The sequence below is a fragment of the Syngnathus floridae genome, chromosome 20 (genome assembly GCF_059516105.1).
Source record: "Syngnathus floridae isolate MCC-2025c chromosome 20, RoL_Sflo_1.0, whole genome shotgun sequence".
Lineage (NCBI taxonomy): Eukaryota > Metazoa > Chordata > Actinopteri > Syngnathiformes > Syngnathidae > Syngnathus > Syngnathus floridae.
This window is the reverse complement of record NC_142432.1, coordinates 4,552,042-4,575,373: the sequence shown is the minus strand read 5'-3', so window position 1 is coordinate 4,575,373 and position 23,332 is coordinate 4,552,042. Positions and strand designations below refer to the sequence as shown.

Below are 23,332 nucleotides of genomic sequence, written 5' to 3'. Positions count from 1 at the left end.
TCCCAAAGCTTCCCTCCCACCCAGCTGTGCTGTAATGTTTACCACTTTAGATGACATGGTACACACAAAGGTTTTTTTTCTCCCCCTTCTTTCTGTTTGTTACCGGTGGCAGAAAGGAAAGAATGAGGAAAATGAATAATTAGACATATCAGAGAAAGAGATCCTTCGCCAGAGGTCATGCGGCTGATAAACGACGGGCTTGTCTGCGACGCATGTTAAGTGAGTATCAGTGTAATTACCCAGACTGCCGCATCATATGAATTTGTATAATGTGGCAATCTTTTTTTCCTGCACGTTCACATCCTCCCCCTCCCATCCCGAGACGTTTCCTTTCGTTGTCAGTCGTTCTACAGACATGGAGTGAAGGTCACTTGACCAGGAGAAAAAGGTTAAGGGAGGGGCCGGGGCCAATGACGGACTCGTCAGCCTATCGCCACTGACTTCTGAATTTAATTAAGACTGAGAGTGACATTTGCTCTCCTGGCATCCTCCCTTCGAGCCCGGGAGGTTGTGATTATCAATTATATGAAAAAAATACAAACTTCACCTCAAGGAAAATGGTTTGATGTAAGTTGAAAGGGAGCTCAGATTCACTTATTAATGCATTTTTTTTTTAGGTAACTTTCTCGGAGCCTCTTTAGACTTAATTTTCACAAGTTCAAGTTTGAGAAACGCGCCAGCTATCTTCATTTAAACATCAAAAGACCTCGCAACAATCCAGGCTAGCAGCTCATCCGGCGTGGACCTCCTTCCTTTAAAATGCCCGCGCCATGACGATCTATGCTTGCTTTGCACATTCTTCAGAGTGGATGAGGAACACTGAGCAATAAAAGGCGCCCATTCTGAGTGAAGGTTTGGTGCTACGTTTCTGTGGGCGACAACGAGAAGATCAAGGGAGCTAGAGAACTGACTGGGCAGGCCTGGAGCCGCCACACTCTCCGGAGACTCCTCACTTTAATCACAGCACAGTCAAGCAAAGTGATCATGAACTCCAAACGCCTTTGGTGTCTGCCGTCTCCCTCTTTCTGCATCTTCATCTCCTCCTCCTTGTATGATGCGCTCGTTTTCTTTCTTCTAGGTGCTCATGGATTTTGTGATCGAGTTTGACTTACAGTACAGCTAAGTTTTTCCAACTGTGGTTGGTTGAGGCTTCCTCTTAGCAAGGAATGCTTGCCGCACAATCTCTAATTGAGGCCTAGACATGTCCCTGATCACCAAGCCGCCCGAGGCCAGCTGTCATAAAAGTAGTGCTTAGAGCCGTCATTACTGCATCGGAAAACATATGGTGTCACGTATCTGGAGACTTTACTGTCCAGTCACAAAGAAATAGAGACTGGGGACATGGAAGTTACGAGAAATCCTGGAGGTGATACACAGGAGAGGGTCTCAAACTAGCATGGGCTCTTGTCTGCTTTATCGACAGATGGTGTGAAGCCATTTTTGTAAACAGAAAAAAGAATTGGGACATCGTTACGTGTTCTATTATGTTATCGGCATCTTCAGCAATGATTCTGTTAGATTCCTTGCACATTCATAAAACCATGGGTGAGTCAGATTGAACAGAAATTTAGTTCAGTTTTAGCATGCAACGACACACTATGCCAAAAATATCTTTGGAACTAAGCTAATAAAGAGAATTGGGCAAATTATTAGGCTCTAAAATGAATCTTTGTACATTTTAGAGGCCAGGTATGCCCAAGTTGTAAAAGTGGAGTGTCGGTTGTGATGAAAGCAGTACCTGTGAGTACCGCCTCAGGGACAAGTCATTTTTCTTTATGTACTCGTCATATATGGTACACTATATGTTCTTCACCTACATGACAGCGGTGGCAGTGATGTGTACTAGAAAAAAATAAAATAAAATGGTTGCTATCGTGCTTCTCCCAAGACACTTTTAAATTTAGCAACTTCACATTTAAAGTAATCAATGAAAGACCACAGTGCGGATTGGAACAATCAGTGCTTTTGTCTTGCTGACTCCCATATCAAAGCAGATCAGCCAATTAGAGTGCTTTCTCTCTCCGATGTCCTCCAACTGGTTCGACATGCTTAATTGGCTGTAAAAGCCACCGGCAAGCCTGACAACTGCTAATGTGCAGAGTGCACTGTGAGCTACAGCTGCGGATTAAATGACAGCAGACTCCGAAACACCAACCTGGTATTTGCTCTATTGGTCAGAGCGACTTCATATGGGATTTGTCCGGGTAGCAAAAGCTAGATAAACATCAATTTGGCTAATATTATCTGATTGCAAAACAAAGAGCTGTAATAAATGCAGAGTCGTGTCACAAAATGTTTATCAAGTCTATGATGTCTCTGTTGCTTGGCAGGAATAAATGACGGTTGAGTCTACGTTTTGAAATTCATTTCCTCTTGTGTGAATGTGAAAGGGGGGGAGGAAAGGGAACTGTTATTGGGGTTGCCGTGGTGATTCAATTTAAGCAACCGCCCCCGTCCGCCCTCCCTCCACCGTTCCCCCTCATTTCCTCCCTCGAACAAAAAAAGCAAATATTTCTGACAGAAATTCCCTCAGCTGTAGCGGCTTCCACCAACCGTACACAATGAGGTTAGGGTGAATTTAATTCCCGCTTGGGAGGGATCTCCTTGCTCCCTCACGATCTGCTGATCTTAATTTTTGCTCAAAACAATGTTAATTTCTGGAATTTTAAGTGTGTGAGAATCATTAGAATGGAAATGAAGATCATTCCATTTTATGGGACTCACTAAACAGAGTATAAATTCAGTTTTCTTTGTAGTTCTGTCAAAAGCTTTGCATAAAATATAAAAACTCCAAAGTTCACTTTGGGAAAGAACCACATCTTCACTATGAAAGCTGGCATGACATGGAATGCTGTGTTTATTTGAACATCAAACAGGAAGGCCGTAGCTATTCTAATCTCCACCCTCCTCTCAAACGGGTCCTCCGAGCTTTTATTCTCCTCCTCAAAATAGAAAAGCTCGTAACCAAGGGAAAACTTTCCTAATTCCCCAAACAGTGGGTCAGCTCTCTTTTCAACATCTCTCAGCGATAACAAGGCTGTGTTTTTCTTTTTCACCCCACACAGCTCTGAAGCGAGAGCTTGTAAGAGCTTCTGTTCTATCAATACAATTGTGTGTTGGATTCTGATCCGAGCAGAGTGAGAGACACGCACACACATCGGGTTCGTCTTCAGTTTAAGTACAGCTCTTCCTCCCGACTGACTGTCTCAGTCACCATCTGCCATGTTGGAATTTTGCCCCTAGTCTGGAAACACTGAAGTCTGGGTACACTGTCTGCTTCTCTGCACGTCACCTCTTTCCAAGAGGTTCTGTTTTTTTTACTGAAGGCATTTTACAAAAAAAAACATCATGCAAATATCCCAGCGACTTAAAACAATCTCTCAATGCAGCACATCAATTTGACAGCTCGTCCTCATGTGGGAGTAATTATATCCACCACATGTACGGGGCTTTTTAACCATAGACCAGTTGGCATGAAGAAAGTGGGGGAAACCCCCCAGCGGTGCCAGAAGAGAAGCTTGACGGGAATCCATGCAACACCGTCACTGAAAGGGAATCCCTTCCTGTTTCCGCTGTTTTGTCAGCCGCTCACATAGTTGCTATGGCAACGCAGTGTTTACTGTACTGGCGGTTGGCAGCCAAACAGCAACACGAGCATCATGTGCTCATACAGTCACTGCTATTAATACGTCTCGGTGGAAAGTGTGGCCAAATCAGCAGGCCAAGATTTGCTGTGTGACCAAATAACAGTCTAAATCTAGAAGGATAGAAATAAATCTCCTCGGTACAAACCGTATCCATGGTAACTGTATCACAAAAATGATAATTATGTGTGGGTGCACAACATCTATATCATTTTGTTGCTTCCTTCTTGTGAAATGATTTATTAGGTACACTAAAATATATTTTATCCTTGCTAACATGAATAACTATTTTCTCGAATGTATTCTGCATGCATATTTAAAAAAGGGGGGGGGGGGAATTAATGAGACATTCCTGGCACCAGTGCAAAGGACCACCAGATAGTTACGCTCTGTAGAGCTCAATTAGGAATCATCGCTATCATTAACTCATGCTATAAACTATTAATGGTCTCCAGCTATTTTTTTTTCCAGATATGAAAAATTCTCATTAGGATCTAAATTAGGGGCATCTCGGATACCAAATTGGTGTTATGTACTGAATATACTGTATTACCAAAAATAAAATCCAAATAAGGACACTAAGATTTTTTATTTTTAATGCTGTGTTGGATGGGTGCATAGATGAATGCCGACTGAATTGTACATTTTAATAAATGCATGCATCTTGATTTTATCCCATTTGGCATGGGATGCACAATAACTTCACATTTAAAAAAAAAAAAAAGAGATTATTCCCCATAAAAACTGTGCTTTCCTCGGATAAAGAAAGGAAAAATCACTGAATTTTAAACAGTTCCATAGGAATCAAAATGAAAGCAATGTAAAAATTAATATTACATTTGCATGACTTCTTATGCTGTTTAAAAAATAATGAGACTGAATAAAAAAGCACTCAAGTTAATAGCCTTGAAATATTGTGCCCCTGATATAGCATGTGCAGTTCCCGGAAGAAGTCAACGTCCAAATTGTTGGCATATTACCCTCCTTTTACATAATGCTGATGGCCATTTTATAACTTAATTGTTGCCTCCATTAGGACGAGGCTTTTAAAGTGTGGTCATGCTCAGGGTTGACAAGATAACCATTCGGAAGTTCTGGAGAAATTTCCACTGAGCATGGACATATGCACGCCTTCATACATTCTGGATGTGATCATGTGTAGGAGTGCAAGCAGGGATATCCCCTAATGGTGTTTTCATGGCTAAGCACATTGTGTCTCAAGGAGAACATGCCGTACTCATTTCCAGCTCCAGAGGAAGCCCACAATCTCTGGCAGGGAGCCGCCTTTCTTGTATTCAATGAATCTCATTAGCGTGGAGCTTCTCATGCCACATCAGGTCAACATAACCTCACTGAGAAGGCATCCAAAAAAAAATCTGTATGTCAGCCAATCTCTGGATCTTTGTGAAATTGAGAATGTTGTCAAAAGGCTTCAAAAGAAAGAACCCACCCGAAAAAGAACAACTATCACGAGTTAACTCAAATATTTGCAATTGTTGAAAACAGTCCATTTCTCCAGTGAACATTCAGCGGTACAAATCGGAACGCCATTTTGTTTTTTTTACAGTTGATGTGAGTCATCCGGCGCTATTTGAAGCCTGAGACACATTTTCCACTCAAAGTTGTTATCCTCTTTCATATCTTCCTGCTCTCAGGAGAATTTGGTCGCATTTTGCACAAAAGATGATACGCTTCATTTAGTCGCAATTTAACTAGTGTGTTAAATTGTTTACCCCTATGATAATATTGCAGGGATATTATCTTAATACTAACTTAATGTCATAATATTACGTAATCGGAGCCCTTCATAAAAATACAGTTTATGCATATTATTAGATGTAAAAATTAAAATAAAATGGCTATTGTTGATCTATTGAAATGCTTTGAAAGCCAAATAAACTCAATAAAATTTAGATGGTGTATTACGAGAAGATATTTCTGCACCGACTCGATAAATGACATCATCCATTTAAAACGAGTTGCCTGCAAATATCGTCATCAGTGTCTGTTTGCATTTGGAGGGGATTACGACAACCCGGGCAAACTAAGCGCTGAGGCTGCGTAATTGGGAGCATCTGGATGTCATTTTGCTCTTTTCAGTCCCACAATCATGAACACTATTACATCTTGTTTGGCCATTTGTTGCAGCGCAGGCCGGCTTGGAAAAACAAATTCCAGAAATAAAAATCCTTGACTCACTTAGGGATAAAATGATGTTCAAAATGATGCACGGGAAAAAAAATAAACTAAATCTATCCATCAAATAATGTTAGTGCTGTCTACTCCTATCCACAAAAAGTTGGCGTAGAAAGCGGGGGATACAATAAAATCACCTGCACGTTTTGTTCTGCAGGGACCCCTTTGCAAAGGTTAAATCGTATCTGACACTTGGACCACCACGAAAAGCGTAGACTGGGGGTTGGTAAATGAAAATAAATGACCTCTTAAGTCCAATGAAAGACTGAACCTAAATGAAGCTCAGGTGGCTGCTAATTGGTGCAAGTTGAAAAGATTTCTGGCAATTCCAACAACTCTCCTCCTCTTCTGGCATTCTCGCGTTTGGTATTTATTCATTCTTTCCCTGAGGTCGCCGTGTCACCGGGACTAGCTGAAGGGAATGTGGCGTGTTCCTGTGTTTTCATTGGCCGGGGTAAACATGGGAAAAGAAGCCGGGTATCCTCTGTGATCCCACCAAGAGTAGAGAAACTCCCTTCGAGCCACACGTGACCTCGTGTGCTACGGATATGCGTGGAAATATGATGTCAGAAAAAAAAAAACGGGTGCTTGACCTTTGCAACTTTCATTTCATGGGAAAAACTTCAAACCAAAGTGACAAAACATGCTCCTGGGTAAGATCAGCGGTAGTATCAGATACACTCAAGACTGGACTTGTTTGAGCTGATGGGAACTATATGTTCGTTTTGCTAACACTAGACTCCCCAAGAAGAAATAAATTTAAAAAATCCGAGTGTTATAAATTTACCGTATTTTCCTTTCTATAAAACATCAAGGCGATTTAATATTGCACAAATCTGGTTCCACTTATTCCACCAATACTAATATTCCCGCTATTCTGGCAAATTCAAAGCCTCAACGTGGACCACCGCTGCCTGTAAATAAATGTTAAATCACAGTCCTCGTAAGTGGTTGTCAGCAAAGGAAAAACACTCAGCTGTTATGTAATCTCAGTTAGGGTTCACAGAGAGGAAGCGCGCCCATTTACTATACCTAAGTGTGTATCCGTAGCTATTTGTTCTAGGAGGAAAACATATACCAGGAGCTGCTCGTTTCGTTTAGTCGCTTATGACGCATTGCCGTGTAATGCTGCAAAATGGCTGAAACAATGACTGCTAAGCTGTGCAAAACTCATTTTTGGCAAACCTGTTTAGTATTTATCCACTTTGTTTTGCATTGTTTGCTTCTGAGAGGAAAATAAATTATTTTATACTTAGCAAGGGAGAGTAAAATATGCACATGAGAAGGATAAGAAGCAACAAAAACATTTTTTTCTAGCTATTGTGATCAGCTATATATATTTTTTTAATTTATGATGACAATTGGCAAGTTCCCACTAAATAAAATGATACGATATAGAAGTGAGGATTTGATTCTCATCTGGGTAAAAACCCCGATCACTGTAAAAAAAAAAAAAAAAAACATAATAATTTGTGTCATTAATTCCTACTTGACCAAGTTACAAATATCCATTGCATATCTAATATCTGACTACTTGACACAAGCCCATATCTATAATTAATATTGATGGAATAGTCCACCCAAGCCATACATTTAGATGATTTTTAACAATCATTAAAAGTTTTGTTGGAAAGGCAGCATGTTTTTTTTACCATTTATAATGACACTCCTAGCGTCGTATTACAACTGCATGCCAACGAAAGAATAAAAAATACATATTTCCAAGATAGGGCCATTGTGTGATTTGAACGCACGATAATTAAAGTTAGAGAAGAAAACTCCACGGCCCTCTTTACACTCATATTGGGTTTATAATAGGCGCGGTGCTGCTAAAGTCCATCTGCCGCATAGTGAACCGGTGAATAAGAAAATAAATGCTGTTTGTAGAGGCCAACATCAAAAGACTACTCATTCGTAAATCATGAATAGGAGGAGAAGATGTCCTCTAAAGACTTTTCTCCTTGTCCTTTTATGGCTTACCACAAGCACTTTTTTTTTTTTTTAACCAGACTTCTCTGGGAGTGGGACAGGACTGAGTCATAGTTAATTGACTGCTATTTTAATCACAAAGGAACACCCTACAAGGAAGACAGAACACTGTGTACATTCACGTGTCAGATTGTAATTCATATACTCGCACTCACGGTGTCTGGCGTTTGGGTGTCAATATGGTCCTGCAGTGATTGTTTTTTGTTTTGGTGTTCTGGTCTAATGAGATCTTGAACAGGAACAGAAATAATAATGCTAATTTAGGAGTTACACTGTCTCAAAGGTGCACATTTGATATACTTGTTTGCAAATGTGTAGAACAGAGCTACTGTAAGCTACAACCAAAATTAGCCCCACCAAAAAAAAAATATATATATATATATATATATATTCCCTAACTGTAACAGACTTGAGAGTCTTACAATAAAACAGGTATTTTTTTCAAATAACCCAAAATGTATATCAGTTTTATTACTCTTTGTATAAAATATTTTGTTAAGTTTTTTCCAAATGTATTTTTTGATAGATAACCTACAGGACTGTCTCAGAAAATTAGAATCTTGTGATTGTTTTTTATTTTCTGTAATGCAATTTAAAAAAAAAAGTCACACATTCTGGATTCATTACAAATCAACTGAAATATTGCAAGTCTTTTATTAATGTATTTTTTGTATTTTAATTGAATTACAGAAAATAAAGAACTTTATCACAATATTCTAATTCTCTGAGACGGTCCTGTATGTAAATCTATATAATGTTTTACAAATGATCTCCAATTTACCACCCCGTGTAAATTTACTTGAAACAGATGTGCAGTTTGTACCTTGCACGATGCTCGGAATCCATTTCTCATCCTTTTGCCAATCAATGTCAGTCTTGGAATGGAATTAATGAGTGACATTTGTGAGTCAAATGGCTTCAGGTAGAACACAAAGATTTGGTTTAGCTCCAACCCATGCTCGTTGGCCTGTGGGTAGGAAGCACAAAGACTTTCACCTTATTCCTTATTGATCTCCCCTCCTGCGGGGTGTCATTTATTTGTAGGCTGATATACGTAAGTGGGACTGATGAGATACAAGGGGCTTGATTGATTTACGCACACATGCTGCGTGACAACCAAAATCATGGATCAGCATTCAATTTATGTAGGTGCATCTCATTTTTTGTGAGGAAACATCTTCAACTAATCATATCTTGCAAATGCGCCGTAGAGGGTGTGAACAGTATACAAATATTGAATAATAGTCTTGTTGCTTTTAGAAATAATGAATAGTCATGACAACTAAGTTGGGGAAAGAAACTTCCCAAACAGTGGAAATAAGGAGGTCCAGAATGGTTTCCTAAAATTGTGATGTTGGAGAGTCCAAGGTCACTTGAAGTGACCACTCTGCTTAATCATCTCTTCAGTCAGTCTTTTTCTGATTGTGGGGCTATTTTGCGGCGGTTAATTATATACTACATTGCCAACAACTGGCTTGGCATGCAAAATAGAACTTTTTTTAAGGGTTCTGTGAGCCGCAATGAGTTTAGAAAGATATGGAAAAAGGGTTTTAGTGTGTGTGTGTTGCTCTTTGCCATGTGGGGTAAAGCTCATGTTGGATGAGTCATGTATACTTGCGACACCAAAACAAGATCTTGAGTTTCGTGGAGTGACAACATTTCTAAACCTAATGATTTGGTAGGAATGAATATGTGTTCACACCCACAATGGCGCAGAATCCTCTTTTTTGAATCTTCCAAACCAAAAAAAATATGCTTTCTCAATTAACAAATCGAATAGTGGAATCAATTTCTGAGCTTTACACTGGTCCTGACCTGGTTTTATAATATTTTTGTCCCAACGTTTTATTCAGTAATGAGGAATTGATGAGTTGGTCACATGCAACGGAGTTCAAACTGTTTAATTAAACTGCTATGTCCAATTACCGTCAACAAATCATTTAGAGCAGTTTACACTCCAATAGATGCGGGTTAAATGAGGCGATGCTGTGGCAATACACTGCTACAGGAACTACAATAGCTTGATTCATTATGGTTTCTTTGTTTCCTTGATGAACACAACCCAAAAAAATCCTTGGGTGTAATTTGATGAAGCTTAGGTCAGTGATATTTTTTTCAAATTTTGATTCAGAATCGGCCCAAAAAAATACGGGTATCAGAAGTTGCTCCCTTTCCAAGAAAATCAGTCCTAATTATTGCCTCTCTCGTTATAAGAGAACCACTTAGTCTGCATCTTCTCCTCGCAATTGATCTTGAATGTCCTTCTCTCTAAGGAGACTTTAGTTTGTCCCATGTCCTTAATGCTTTTCTTTCTTCCTTTGTTTGCCTATCGCACTCTCGCCTCCCTTGTTGCTTCTTGCATGCATATTAACAAAATGTGCCTGAAAGACGTTCATCCCTAATGCGAGAGGAAGTTGCAGCTTTATCGGCCCCCTCATGACTTATTCAGGCTAATGTGCGACAGTGATGCCCTAATGGCATGCTGTTGTAGAGTTGCTAACAAATGTCAGGCCTTTAGTGTCCGCCCAGGGTCTGATTAATAAGCGGTGGCCATCAATAGAGGCGGCCCCGACCCCCCTGGTGAGATGAATAGGGAGGAAACCTGACAGGACACCAATATGGACAAAATACATAATGGACCACAAGTGTCTGCAGAAGTTAAGGATCTTGCTCAAGGGCGATTTGTTCGTCCATCACCTTCTTTAGCTTCCTCGCATCCAGTGGAAAAGAACCCAAGTTGTTTCTTTAAACAGTTTCCTTGGTGAAAGGTCAACTTTGGTGGTCCATCAATAAAACTACAGCGAGATTCACTTTTCTCGTCTTGCTTTACCAATAAACGACCAAACTATGACAAGGCAATTAACCTGCATTATTATCTCAAGAGGAACCACAAGGCAGAACTTTAAGGGGAGCTTGCATTATTGATCCGATGTCAGCGCCCGGAAGCAGTCGTCGTCAACGGGGAGTTGACACAGGCAGCAGCGAATTACTGTAATGGCTATCAGTGCCATCTGAAAATCAGCTATCATTGTTAACCACTAATGGGCTGTAACATATTGCTAGCGTGCTTGCTAATGCATTACAGATTAGCCGGATTTGGTTTCCTCCTCTTTACGTACTGTGAAGGCCATTAGAATTGTTGCCATGTGAATTGGACGGGTATAATTTGATAAGTTACGGTATCAAACATTATTAAATTTTTGATTTGTATGCCTCACAAAAAATAGTTTTAATAATAAAAATACAAATATAATAATATTTTTCGAGGGAAGTCCGCATTGGAAAGAATTGCCCTATTACAGCCGGTAAAATAAATTATTACTGACATCTGAAACTCTTTGTTTTTTGTGGTTATTCTCATAAATTGTTCATGATCCCATATTACTTTTACCACCAAATGTTGGCCAATAACTCCACCATTTAAACATTCTTCATCAGATTCTGAAGTGCTTTGGGACACCATAAAAAAATATCATTTCCCCCCAATAACACGACATGTATTATTAACTACCGGAGAAGACACCATGAGCCATAAACACACCACGGAATGGTCGTGTTTGATGTAACACTTTTTCTGTGAACAGACTTTTTTAATGGCACTCAAAGTGATGTGACATTTTTTTTTTTTTTACTCAGTTCCCTCGTTTGAACGTTATAACCATCATGTAAAAGTTGATGTCTTTTTTTTCTCTGCCTTGTTCTCTCAAGAATATTTTCATGTGAGGGACGGGCACAACCACACACACTCAACTTCATTAAAATTGTACAATACCTGCCTTAAAAAAGTGATGTGCAAGCAAAAGAGCGGGGAAGAGAGAGAGAAAGAACGAAATGGAACCCCGATTGTGAACATGCTGCTTTGGCACTGCGGTGCTCCCCGCTTGTGCGCCATGAGCACGCCTCATTACCTTCAAAGAGCATATTTAACCAGCATTTTGGGATTTTTGCCAATAATTTTTCTTCCTGAACAATTTTCTCAAAGAGTGAATGTTTTGTTTAGATTTGCCTTTTTGTGGCTTTGTCTGAAACTAAAAAAACAGCCCAGCCTCAACAAGGAATGTTAAAAGATGACACGAATAATTGAACAAAACACAGTACAAAGAATAACATTGTCTATGTCCAAATGAATCAAATTATGGCTTTGATTTGAGTACATTTTGCAGGTATATAAAAAAGAAAATCATGCGGTTCAAATGCGACAGTTAAAATAAAGAGCCAATAATGTGCATCCAAAACCAGACGTTTGTATAAAAGACAAACATGCACAACCAGATGTAACTCAATTTGCTTAAATGTCTTCTGAGGTCACAGCAATATCAAGATCAGCCCTCCAGTTATTTTTTTTTCTCCTGCTCTCAAGTCCAGATGCAATTATAGATGCTCTGTTGTATGTAGAGGATGCATTTATGTTTCCGTGCCTGCACACACTTCCAGCGAGTAGAAGTGTGTGTGCGAGCGAGGGTTTAAGCAGCTGTGGAGCTCCTCTCGCTGACTGATAGCTGCCCTGTGGGCAACTATGGCCTTATGACCTCTCACCTTTACCGGCTTTCTATAAAGTCCTATTGCAATTTATTTCGGCGGAAAAAATAATCTTATATATATAGTGATCTACCACACCAGTGTCATGAAATTTGCGTGGAGGGTTAGAGATTAGTCTGTCGGACTTTTTCCAAAGACTCAAAGTAATGAGCTGAGGGTTCATCAATCATGACTGCCAACTGACATTGTTCTTTCCAGGCAGACATTGTATGAACTGTTCCTAACACTTGAGCAGGGACATCTTTTGTTCCATAACCGTACTCTGCACATCACTCTGGGAGTCTTTTCCATGTGGGAAAAAAAACAAAAACATTTCCAAAGATGAACCATAGTTTCCCTGTCATGATGATGAGTGTGTGTCAAAGTTTCAGCGAAATAAAAAAAAAAGGGGCTTTAAAGACTATATACGCTAAATGGGCAGCGTCAACTGCACTGATTTTCCCAAATAAAAATAAAAAAATTAGATTTGATAAAAGTCGATTTGAATGACACAACTATGAAGTCTTAATGAGTTTGCGAACACAGTTTTATTAATAATAATAATAATTATTATTATTATTATACACGATCAAAAATATATACGTAAAACTGTTTATTAGCGGCATTACAAGTACCGTAATTTCTGGACTATAAACCGCACCTGAATATAAGCCGCACCAGGTAAAATTGTGAAATCGTCTTTTGTTCATATAAAAGCCTGCGGTGTTTTAAATTAAAACTACTCATTGTTATTACCAAAACAAATCCTCTTACAATATCATAAAAATCATGAAAGATTCATAGACAAGACGCACTGGACTATCAGGGTTCAAAGCTTGTGCAAAAAGTAGGGGTATACCGTTCGGAAAATACGTTTTTTTTTTTTTTTAGGTCAAACATTTCTGACCTTTTAGTGATTGTCCACCAGTTAAGTGCTACAATCTCATAATAGATATTTGTCTGTTTCTGTTTACACATATCTGTCCTACTGAGATGAAGGCAGCCGGTATCAAAGTGGAACTCTCCACGGGGGCATCCTCAAGCAGCTTTTAGGTTCAAAGGGCCTTTATCACCTCCAGAAGCTTACCACTGTCAACCTCACTAGAGGCAACTCGCTCTGATTGTGTCCTTGTCTTGAAGGGGTTATTTGCCCGGACCATGCTCAGGATGGTCATCATTGATAATCAAGCCCGGTGAAGGGAAGCATGAAGCCACACATAAAAATCAGCTTAAATTGATAATATAGTCGTTTTATCCTAAAAAATAACAGCTGGAAAATCATTTTATGCTACACTGACTTATAATATCTGTCTGTGTCATTGCCAACTGGCCAACTTAAGTGCTCTATAAAATCGGTGGACCAACCAGGACACCTTTCGTGATCTTTTAGAACTATCATTGAACTGTTCAGAGCTATGTGCTTAAAAGATGCAAATAATTTATTTTCTATTTCTGTTCATAATATGAACTTGCTTGCATTCATTACAGTCTTGTTTACATTTGTTGATTTAAATAGTAGATTTGCTTAAGTTCAATTCAAACACCATAGAGGGAGTTTTAAATTATAAAACAATATTTCTTTCAGTACCTTTCGCCAACATTTAATATAACGTGCATGTCCTTTCTTTGATTAATAGTGTCCTTTAAAAAGAATAGGGCAAATGATGTTCATCAATTCGGGCCTGCGAGTAATTTACCATATTAACTTGCTTACACAGACATTTTTTGTCAAAGTTGAAGAACCTTGATTAAATCAAGTTAATGGCAGCTGACAGCGACGGCATCCAAATGTCTCACGCAGCCTATCCGGTCGCAGGAAGTCGCATGAAATTCCGACGGTGTTGGAAGAGGGCAACGCGCCTCATTGGCTTTCCTGTGATGTCCTCGACCATCTTTGAAGATGTCCTCCAGCTCGGTTCACCTCTGAATTCTTATCACGACCCAATAGATCAGTAGTGAAATATACCCTCCAAAGTTAAGAATTCATGAATTTTACAGAGGAATATCTTTTCCCAAGTCTGTATCACCAAGGGAAAAGTTCTTTTTTCTGCAGTGAGGAAGTTGCGCGGTTAAAGCAAAAAAAAAGATTGCAGTATTGATATTCCATGCTAACGCTCGTGTCATGTTGTTTGGAATTAACGCGTAGGGGAGGGTCTGTGCTTATTTCATAGAAAGGTCACCTTTTTATATGGCTGATAAAGGTTGCGATCATGCATCTAGCATGAAAATGATGTACTGCGTTCCTTCAACCATGTGTGTGTATGTGCTGAATAATGAATCAATATAAACTGATAAAAGCACACACTAAACACCCACTAGACACAACATTAGTAAGATATAATCTCCCACCCATGAGCTATTTGAAACAATTCTGTTTTTGAAAATATTACCAAAATGGCAATAACTGGAGCTCTCCAATTCTGACCGGTATTTTAATTATTTTCTATTTACAATCATGACCAAGTATTTTTTTACTGTATTTTGATAAAGCTCATGCATTTGGAATCCTGAAGGGAGTCTTTAAGCTCTTTTGCAATAAGTGACTTTGTTATTTTTAATTGCAATAAAATGCGTTTTAATATGATTGCTGAAAATCATCCAAGAGTGCAACCCAGTATATAATCATTTGGTGTAATAGCAATTTGGCCAAAATGCGAATAAATGAGTCACTTACCTATTCACAGAAATCATTTTAGTTTGTACAAGAAAAACAAAGTCCTTACTAAAGATGGATGACATCGTTGTGATTCACTGTACCTCCACCGAGATGTTGACCTCCGTGTCATCAACAGGCTACGGGTGTTGTTCTCAACCGATTGTCCCTCAGGTCAAATGGAACAAGGGGGAAGCAGCTGGAAGTGGAAGAACACGCATGATATTTACAATAGGAAAACACAAGAAACTCTACACACACAATATGACATCCTCTTCTCTTATCGGGCCACATCTGTTTCCTGGAGCTCACTCCGGCGGAGAAACTCCATTGAGGCGGCCGAGGGAAGCGCAATTTGTAGCGTTTGGGCCAAACCTCTATTCATAAATTCTCATCTTCCCAAAGAAACACAGGTTTACTCATTTATCTTTCCCCAACTATAAACACTTTAAAGGATGTCGGCCATGTTCTCCACGGCCTCTACGGCAAAGCCATTGTTGATATGCTCTGACGGTCGTCGCGTGGCTGTTAAATATTTGGACCGAAACTAAACTAGTCTCTCCCTCCAACATACATTTGCTGCTTTGTCTGGAATTCCACCATCATGCCGAGATGATTCCAATGAGTTTCACATGTGCGACTCTTCTTTAAACAATCCCTCTTTTTAATCTATTATTTAAACACTCGCTCGGCGGGGTGTTATTTTTCTCTAAAGCGTAGCTCGGAAACACATTTCCTGTGAATATGTCAGAAATATAATTTCAGTCTGACAGCGATGACTTTTTTTTTTTTCTCGGTCTGTTTATGAAATGAGGAGCAGTAGGTAAATTATTTTTCTTATTCATTCTCTCATTTACAAAAGTATTAATACAATATATTGAATATAAACCAACACAGATTTGTATCATCACCATAGATTTAAATAAAATATTTTAGCGTACTGCACATTCTGAACCGTCATTTTCGGCTCAAGAGAAATAAGCAATGCGTTCCGAGCTTTTGTCTCCTGCTGCACAGTGTGCACATATGCTGTGAATCTGTAAAGCATACACTCCCCTTGGCCTGGCCTGCTGAGGTCATTTCTAGTGAATCACAGCAGCTGTAAGAGATTTACCTTCCCCACCCTGTTCCGTCTGTCCCTGCCTGCTTCATCATTCCATCCCCAGAGTTCACTCGCTCAGGTTGTGCAGCAAAAATAAGACAATGTCATCACCACAACAAAGCTTGACTTGTTTATCTGTGTTGTTTACGTGTGTGTGTGTGCACATGTGGTATGCGAGTGCAATGATTCATTCATTCAAACCGGCTCTGAAGCCACAATAGGAAAATCTGTGTTCGCTTCCTGTTATATGTGCACACACGCAAATCTGAGGTGACTGTGGTTACAAATATGTGAAATGAGGAAAAATATTACATCTTTTTTCTCCATGTTTCTTTCCCTGACTGCTTGCTGATAATAAAAAAAAAAAATGCCATCTATTCCCTCATCACTCTGTTTACTCAGTTACAAAGTGACGCTAACTGCCCAAATGAGGCGGCATGGTCTAGCAGCCAAAGTAAAACTGAGCTCGCTTCTGAAGTACCATCAAGAGGCGGGTGAGCATATGCATTTCTTAGCAATCTTTCTTCCGATTGGTCTGCAGAGGCAAACTGGAAACATAGAAGATCAATGCCGGGCTTCTAAATTCCTTCTGCAAGTTTTATTGCCTGATATATCGTACAGATGGTTCACAGTGGCGACCCCTGAGGGGAAAAAGCCGAAAAGAAGATATCGTACATTCTTATTTTATCTGTCCGTATTCTCCACCGTCTTAAATGTTTAGTTGTATTCTCAGAATTATTGAGACGAGTGATATTTTTTTCAGCCATTATATAGCCATCCCACATTCAGCAAAGCTATCATATATCCCTAAACAAACAAGATCTAACAATTGGGTCAATTTCACAATGTACTTAAGCCGGGAACTTGATTCCAATACTCGATCTGACCCAGCAATGAGTCTAATATGACAATTACACACTTGGAGTGCCCTGCTTGCCAAAAGCCCTCACAGTTAATGACAAGAGATGGCGGTTAATCATATCCCTATGCAGGGATCAGGGTGCAGCTCTTGGGAGCTCAAGCCTCATTGCAACCTGCCAGTGCAATCACCTTTGAGCAATTACGCCGAGCATTATTCACTATAGCTCAGCCAAAAAAAGCTTCGAATAAAAAAGACAATGCAACGTGGTAGCTGACTGGTATTAAAATTAAATACAGTTTATAGGTCAAATACACCCACTCGGAATCAATTTAACGATCCATCGTAAAAACACATGTTTGGGGAAAATGTCCCAGATGCAGATTTGTAACACATCAAAATTGATGTTGTCACCCTTCTTATACGTCGTAAATGTGATACTTATAGCGCTACATGTGTTAAGTCCATATGGAAGCAAGAGGAACATGTTTATGAGAGCAGACAGTTCATAAGATCAGCTGTCCTTCATGACCAACATCTGTTAGCACTGCCGACGCCCAAGGCTAATGTTGCCGCTGATTTAGTGCAGCGATGCCCCTCGCTTACAGTATGAAAACATCTAATGGCCATATGTCCAATGAATCGAAAACACTATATTTTTATATCAGTGAATAAAAAGGGAAAAAAGGTGCTGTGGAAGAAATAAAAAAGAAAAAAACTTGACATCTGATCTAATCTCATTATGCAACCAGAACAGCTTTTACCCCAGTTAATTATTTCCAAATTTTAAACAAATACATAAGGTACACACTTAAATTTGATTTGAACATACAAGTCTGGACTCTTGAGTCTGAATCTACCGCTGCTCTGTATCCATTTTTACTGGACGTAATCAAATGACTGATAATGCTGGCTGTGTGTTCTCAGAGATGAGGGGAAATGCAGCATCTTACGAAGATAAGAAATCAGTTCCTGCTTTTTTTTGATTGGATTACATCTGAGGGAGGGTAATCCTTCACTTGGGGAAGCGTGCATGAGAGAAAGTAAATATGGGAGAGGAGTTTGGGAGATTGAAGCACAAGGCAAAGTAATTTGGGAGAGGAAATTAGCAAATCCTGTTCTCAAGAACGAGTCCTGTTCAGTTTGCATGCTGCAAAACTGCAAAAATAAATGATGAAGTAACACAAAAATGCAAAAGATGATGAATATCAGCTTTGATAAATGATAAATGGTCAAGCTCATGCTTTTATCAGTGCTGAGATTATACGCAGATGGTTAGAGTAGTGGGTTGAAGATAAGTGACTTGCTTTTAAACAGGGCTGTTTTTCGGCCTCAGGTCTGTCTGGATGACTGATTGACCTCTTGGGACATGAGTTTGACTACCATTGGACACAAGCAGAAGGACATTAGATGGTGCTGACAGATAGTCAGTCAACTTTTTTGTCTGCGGTGAACAAGACAAGCACTCACTTTGTCTTTTGAAGTAGAAAATTGCATTTATTGTCAGCAAACAATCGAACCATGTTTGGATTGTAAACTTGAAAATTCAAATATCTTGCTCACTAATTAAATGATTTCCATAGTGTTTTGTATTTTTGTAATACATTTCAAATAGTTGTGTGTATCTTAAAAGCAAATTTGCATGGTCTGAAAACGTCTTTATATTTTTGACTCCTTGTCAAAAAGTGCCAAGCCGCCTGAGGTAAAATGAGTCACTACCTCTCGGGTCACGTCTGTGTTTAGCATGCCTTTGGTATGCAGCCTGCACAAACCTGCCCCCCTCTCGAAGCCCGGGCGAAAAATTAATAGAAGCTCATATTTTCAGCACATCATCATTACTTTGCAAGACAAACATTTAATCCCCGTGCGATACAGAAGCGAGTAAATTATCCCGACGTCTCATTCAGTCGCTGAATTAGGTGATGCTGAATTAGATTATGCTCGAAAATTAGGTGTTCACGCCAAATGAAAGTAATCATGATGGTGGAATGGGAAGACAATGAAAGCCCTCCCAGCTAGCCCAGGCCAGTAGAGGGCCTAGTAACTAATAATGAATGCTCATCCAGCAAATAATGACTCTGACAGTAAGGAAGTGAACGGGTGAGCGACATGCTACTGTTAAGAGGTTAATAGCTTAACAACACTGGAGGGTGAGAGGGCGATCGACCAAATATTTACATATAGAATCACAAACCAGGGAGCGGAACGCCTGCAACTAATTCAATTTTCTGTATGGATTTTCCAAAGCTGATGACAAGAATGCAATACTGAAGGTTAACCTGCCAAATAAGAGCAGACACCAGGTAACCAGTGTCAAATGTAGTCGGAGAGGAATATATTGTCACTGTGTACAGTCCAGTACATGATAGTCCACAAGGACCACACGAGACTCTGCATCATTAATTACCAATAATATTTTGTCATGTAAGGCAATGTGAGTGGGATTTTTTGTCTTGGGGTATTTTCTTAGACTGGCATGGGAGGGACTGCAGCCAAATTTGTCATCATTCAATGAAAGCCTTGATTAAATCCACTGAAATTGCACCTGCGCCACAACTTAGACCCGCTTCTTGCTGGTCTAAATTCTGGTTAGTCACGAAATATTTTGTATTAGATATATTTCCTGAAAAATGACGATCACATTTTTGTTATTGTTTTTAAATTGAGCAATTTTAAACAACACATTGCATTTTTGTTATTTTTTTTAAATTGAAATATTTTAAACAACACGGTGATTGTTGTCGCTATTTGACACCAAATTATAAAAAAAAAATGAGGTAAAGGGTCAAAGGGAATAAACCCTGCTTATAACTCTCTGGGACGTTTTTTTTTTTTTTTTTTATGTTGTTTTAAGAATCCCAAAAATGCCCAAACTTGAATCCAGATATATGCTTTCTTTTGAAGAATTGTCAGCTTGAAAAAAAATAGGCCGGGAAGTGATTCCCCCACTATGTTGAGCAATGCAGGGTCTGTAAAGTTCAGCTCCCATCTATAAAAACCCGCTATGCTGAATAATATAGTCACTCAGCAAGCGAGAACATAAGGCCGCACACACTATGTAATCAAATGTACCTTTCACTTGGATAGGCCCTGTAAATCAGATAGCATTCCAGCAGTTCAATACTATTGTGTAAGAATAACTGCCTGGGAGGATAAATGCACAAGAAAGCCTGCTTGCTCAGGGTGGAGACAGTCTTTGACTCAAAGTACTGCCCACTGACTGATTGCGTCTCTTTCTAGGAGCAGCTCAAGGAGGCAGATACTTTATGTCTGTTTCACCATCAAATGGGCCAATCTGTGCAACAGAGAGATAAATCGAGCTCTGCAGACCAATGTTCTAACCCGTTATGGCCATCCTGACTTGAGGCAGTCCTGCAAAAAAAAAAAAAAAAAAAAGCCACAGAGTAAAAAGTAACTCCTTGGTCCAACCACTTTTTATTGCCTTTATCTGCAACATCTTATTTGGTTCACTCAAATTCTGGTCTTTCGGTGCAAAAAAAAAAGAAACTACCACAAACATTCCAGCCATCTCTGGAATTTACTCCAAATTATTGTTTTGCTGTGAGTCCTTGTGAATGTGTGTTAAAGTGTATGTGTGCGTGGGTGGGTGTGCATGCATTGCTGCAGGCTAACGAGTAGTGAGGGAGTTCCCCCACATCTGTTCACCATAAGAGCTTGTTGACAGCAGCTCTTCTCTTTCTCTTTCTTTTTCCAGCTCCCAGTTCATCGCTCCTTTGGATTCTGTTGGCACCGCTCATTCAAGATTTAGTACAAAACAAGGTCGGCCTCATGTTTAGGGGCCTTGCTTGGCCACTCGTATGAAAACTGAATTTTGGCAAAAAGAAAAGGGATCTAGGGAAAGGGTTATGCAATTTTTATCATAACATAAATGACTTTTTGGTTAGGGAGAGAATGCATCCAGATGGATAGCAAATATTATTTCGAGGCTCATAGGCAATTATGGTGATTCTTGTCATAATAAAATGAGCAGGAAAATGAAAATGACAAAATCTGCTATCAAAAATCAAAACAAGAAAAAATCCATGTTGGACAATCACTTTGAGAGTCATATTTAACATGACAGCCCCCACCATGGAGCTAAAAGTATTCAATCAATCACGTTCCATCCATACATAGGACATATCCTGTTCAGGGTCACAGGCAGGGAAGATGGAGCCTCATCCCAGATGATTTAGGACCCGAGACGAGTTACACCCTCAGTTGATTGACAGTCGGTTATGTAACCAAATATTAGAAACAGCTTTCAGTATGATATAGTGCAGGTCCACACGACTAGAAGTTATATCATTATCATGTAAAGGCAGAATTGCAACTATTTATTATAATGATCTTTATGTGTTTATTTATGTTTATTCTTGTGTGCCTTGCTTCAGACAAGTAAAGGCTGCTAAGTAGCCATCCAAAGCCAGAGTCAAGCCAGAGTGTTTCAGTAGAAGGATTGAAAGCCACCCATGCCTGTAATTGGGAAAAGGTCCATTTGGACGACCCGAGTTGTCCATTTGTTTTTAAAAGGGGAAAGCAATCGATGGGCTGCATTAAGCAGATCTGTGCGAGATCTAAATGCTTTCCATTGGCTGCAATCTTTACTTCCTGCTTGGAAGATACAGGCCTTTAATGACCTGAACAAGAAACAGAGATAGAAACAAAGCTGTAAAACCAGCCATTTAGATTGAACCGATGCCGTGCAACCTTCTGATTGACCCCTTATGACCCCCCCCCCCCTTACCTGATTGCTAATCACATGCCGAATATTTTTTGCTGTTTTTTTCCAGCTTTGATTACACTAATTAGATTCTCTCGTATTTTCTGGTACGGTAATTGTAATTCTTGTGCTTGGGTTCAATTTTAGATCTCATTGGTTAAACTGGAATAAGTGTATTGATCCAGTATTGACAGGCTGTGTAACAATATGCAGATTTAACAATGCGAACGTAGAATCAGGAATAAAATATTTTATTTCTAAAGAATCATTTGATGGCTCTGTTGTATGTTACAGAAGTTCAAATGGAGAACCGCGAAGCGTTCGCACCTGCTGTACAAAACCAAAGCGTGTGGCTTAAACTGCTGAAGCTGTTCAAATGGGTCCTCAGAGGACCTCTCCATTTCTCTCTTGTCTCCATCAGAGTGTTAAGTTTTCCAACAGCTGCTAGACAATAAAAAGTGCACCGAGGCTGTGATTGCAAAGATTTCCAGAGGTTTTATGGAAAGAGGTGAAGAAAATGTTCCGTTATGGCCGCAACTGAGAACTGCGTAGTAAAATGATCTAATCGATGGAATGTTCTGTTATATTTCCATAATTCCCAATTAATCATTTGTTTTTGACACCAAGTAAAATTAATCTGACGTATGTACTTTCCATGCTACTTGCATAAAATGCCAATGAATAAAATTAACTGGACTGTTTCATTCATAGAATTTCTAGAAATACTACGAGAGGGATGTCGGAGTGCTTATCCTGTACGTTTAAATTGAAAAAGGCTAAATAAAAGTAACCTGAACCCGTCTGTCCAGCCAAAATATTGAATTTCGAGCTATGTTCTTTGAATTCTCCTCAAATCAGCATAGCACAGATGGAACCTTTTGGAGTATTCATATCCTTTTGGTATTCAGCCTCTTGGCGATTCCTCGTCTGTGGACGGGGCCCACTCTCCCGTTCTCCCAGTCTCTTTGTTCCTCCAAAAAGTGCTCGTCTTCCATTGGAGCGGCGAATGTTGCAGCTTCTTTGATGTGAGTTGGGCAGACGCAGTGAGTTCTCACCTGTCAGCTTTCATGGCTCCTTGAAGGTTGACTTTGAGCCGGTGTCTGTTAAATTGGGATTGATCGAAACAACGGGAGCCACACATAGAGCGCACCCGAGGGGGAAAATAGTGCATTTCCTGACAGTCGCAGTGGGGCTGCTGCTGTATGTTGAAGAGCGTCGTATTTCATGGTGGACGAGGCGGTTTGATGTGACCACGGAAGTCATTTGCCACTTCTTTTTTATTTATTTTTTCTCTCCAGCTTGGTGGGAAGTCATGAGAGGTGGCAGGATATAGGTGGAATGTTTAATGACCACATCCGATGAGGCAAAGACTGAGAGTGGTTCTTCATGATGTACCGTATTAACCCGAATATAAGACAACCCCGATTATAAGATGACCCCCTCTTTTTCAAGACTCAAGTTTGAAAAAAGCTTTTGTCTAGACCCTAAATGTAAGACAACCCCCCTTTTTTCAGTTTTATTTCAATGAAAAAAATCTTATATTCGGGCCAATACGGTATATCTCAATTGCAAACTAGTGTTGCAGTTGTGAGATTGCAAAACATCATCAAAATTTGAGATAAGTTGCTAGCAACTAATCAATACTGTT

General features: G+C 39.6%; 1 long non-coding RNA gene across 1 annotated transcript in view; it reads right to left on the bottom strand.

Moving 5' to 3' along the window:
• Positions 1-23,332, bottom strand: part of LOC148380868 (uncharacterized) — a 120,916-nt gene that overhangs the window by 36,588 nt on the left and 60,996 nt on the right. The window contains exon 2 of the long non-coding RNA XR_015854702.1: positions 15,105-15,199. This is a non-coding gene — a long non-coding RNA (uncharacterized LOC148380868). The remainder of the gene's footprint in view (positions 1-15,104; positions 15,200-23,332) is intronic.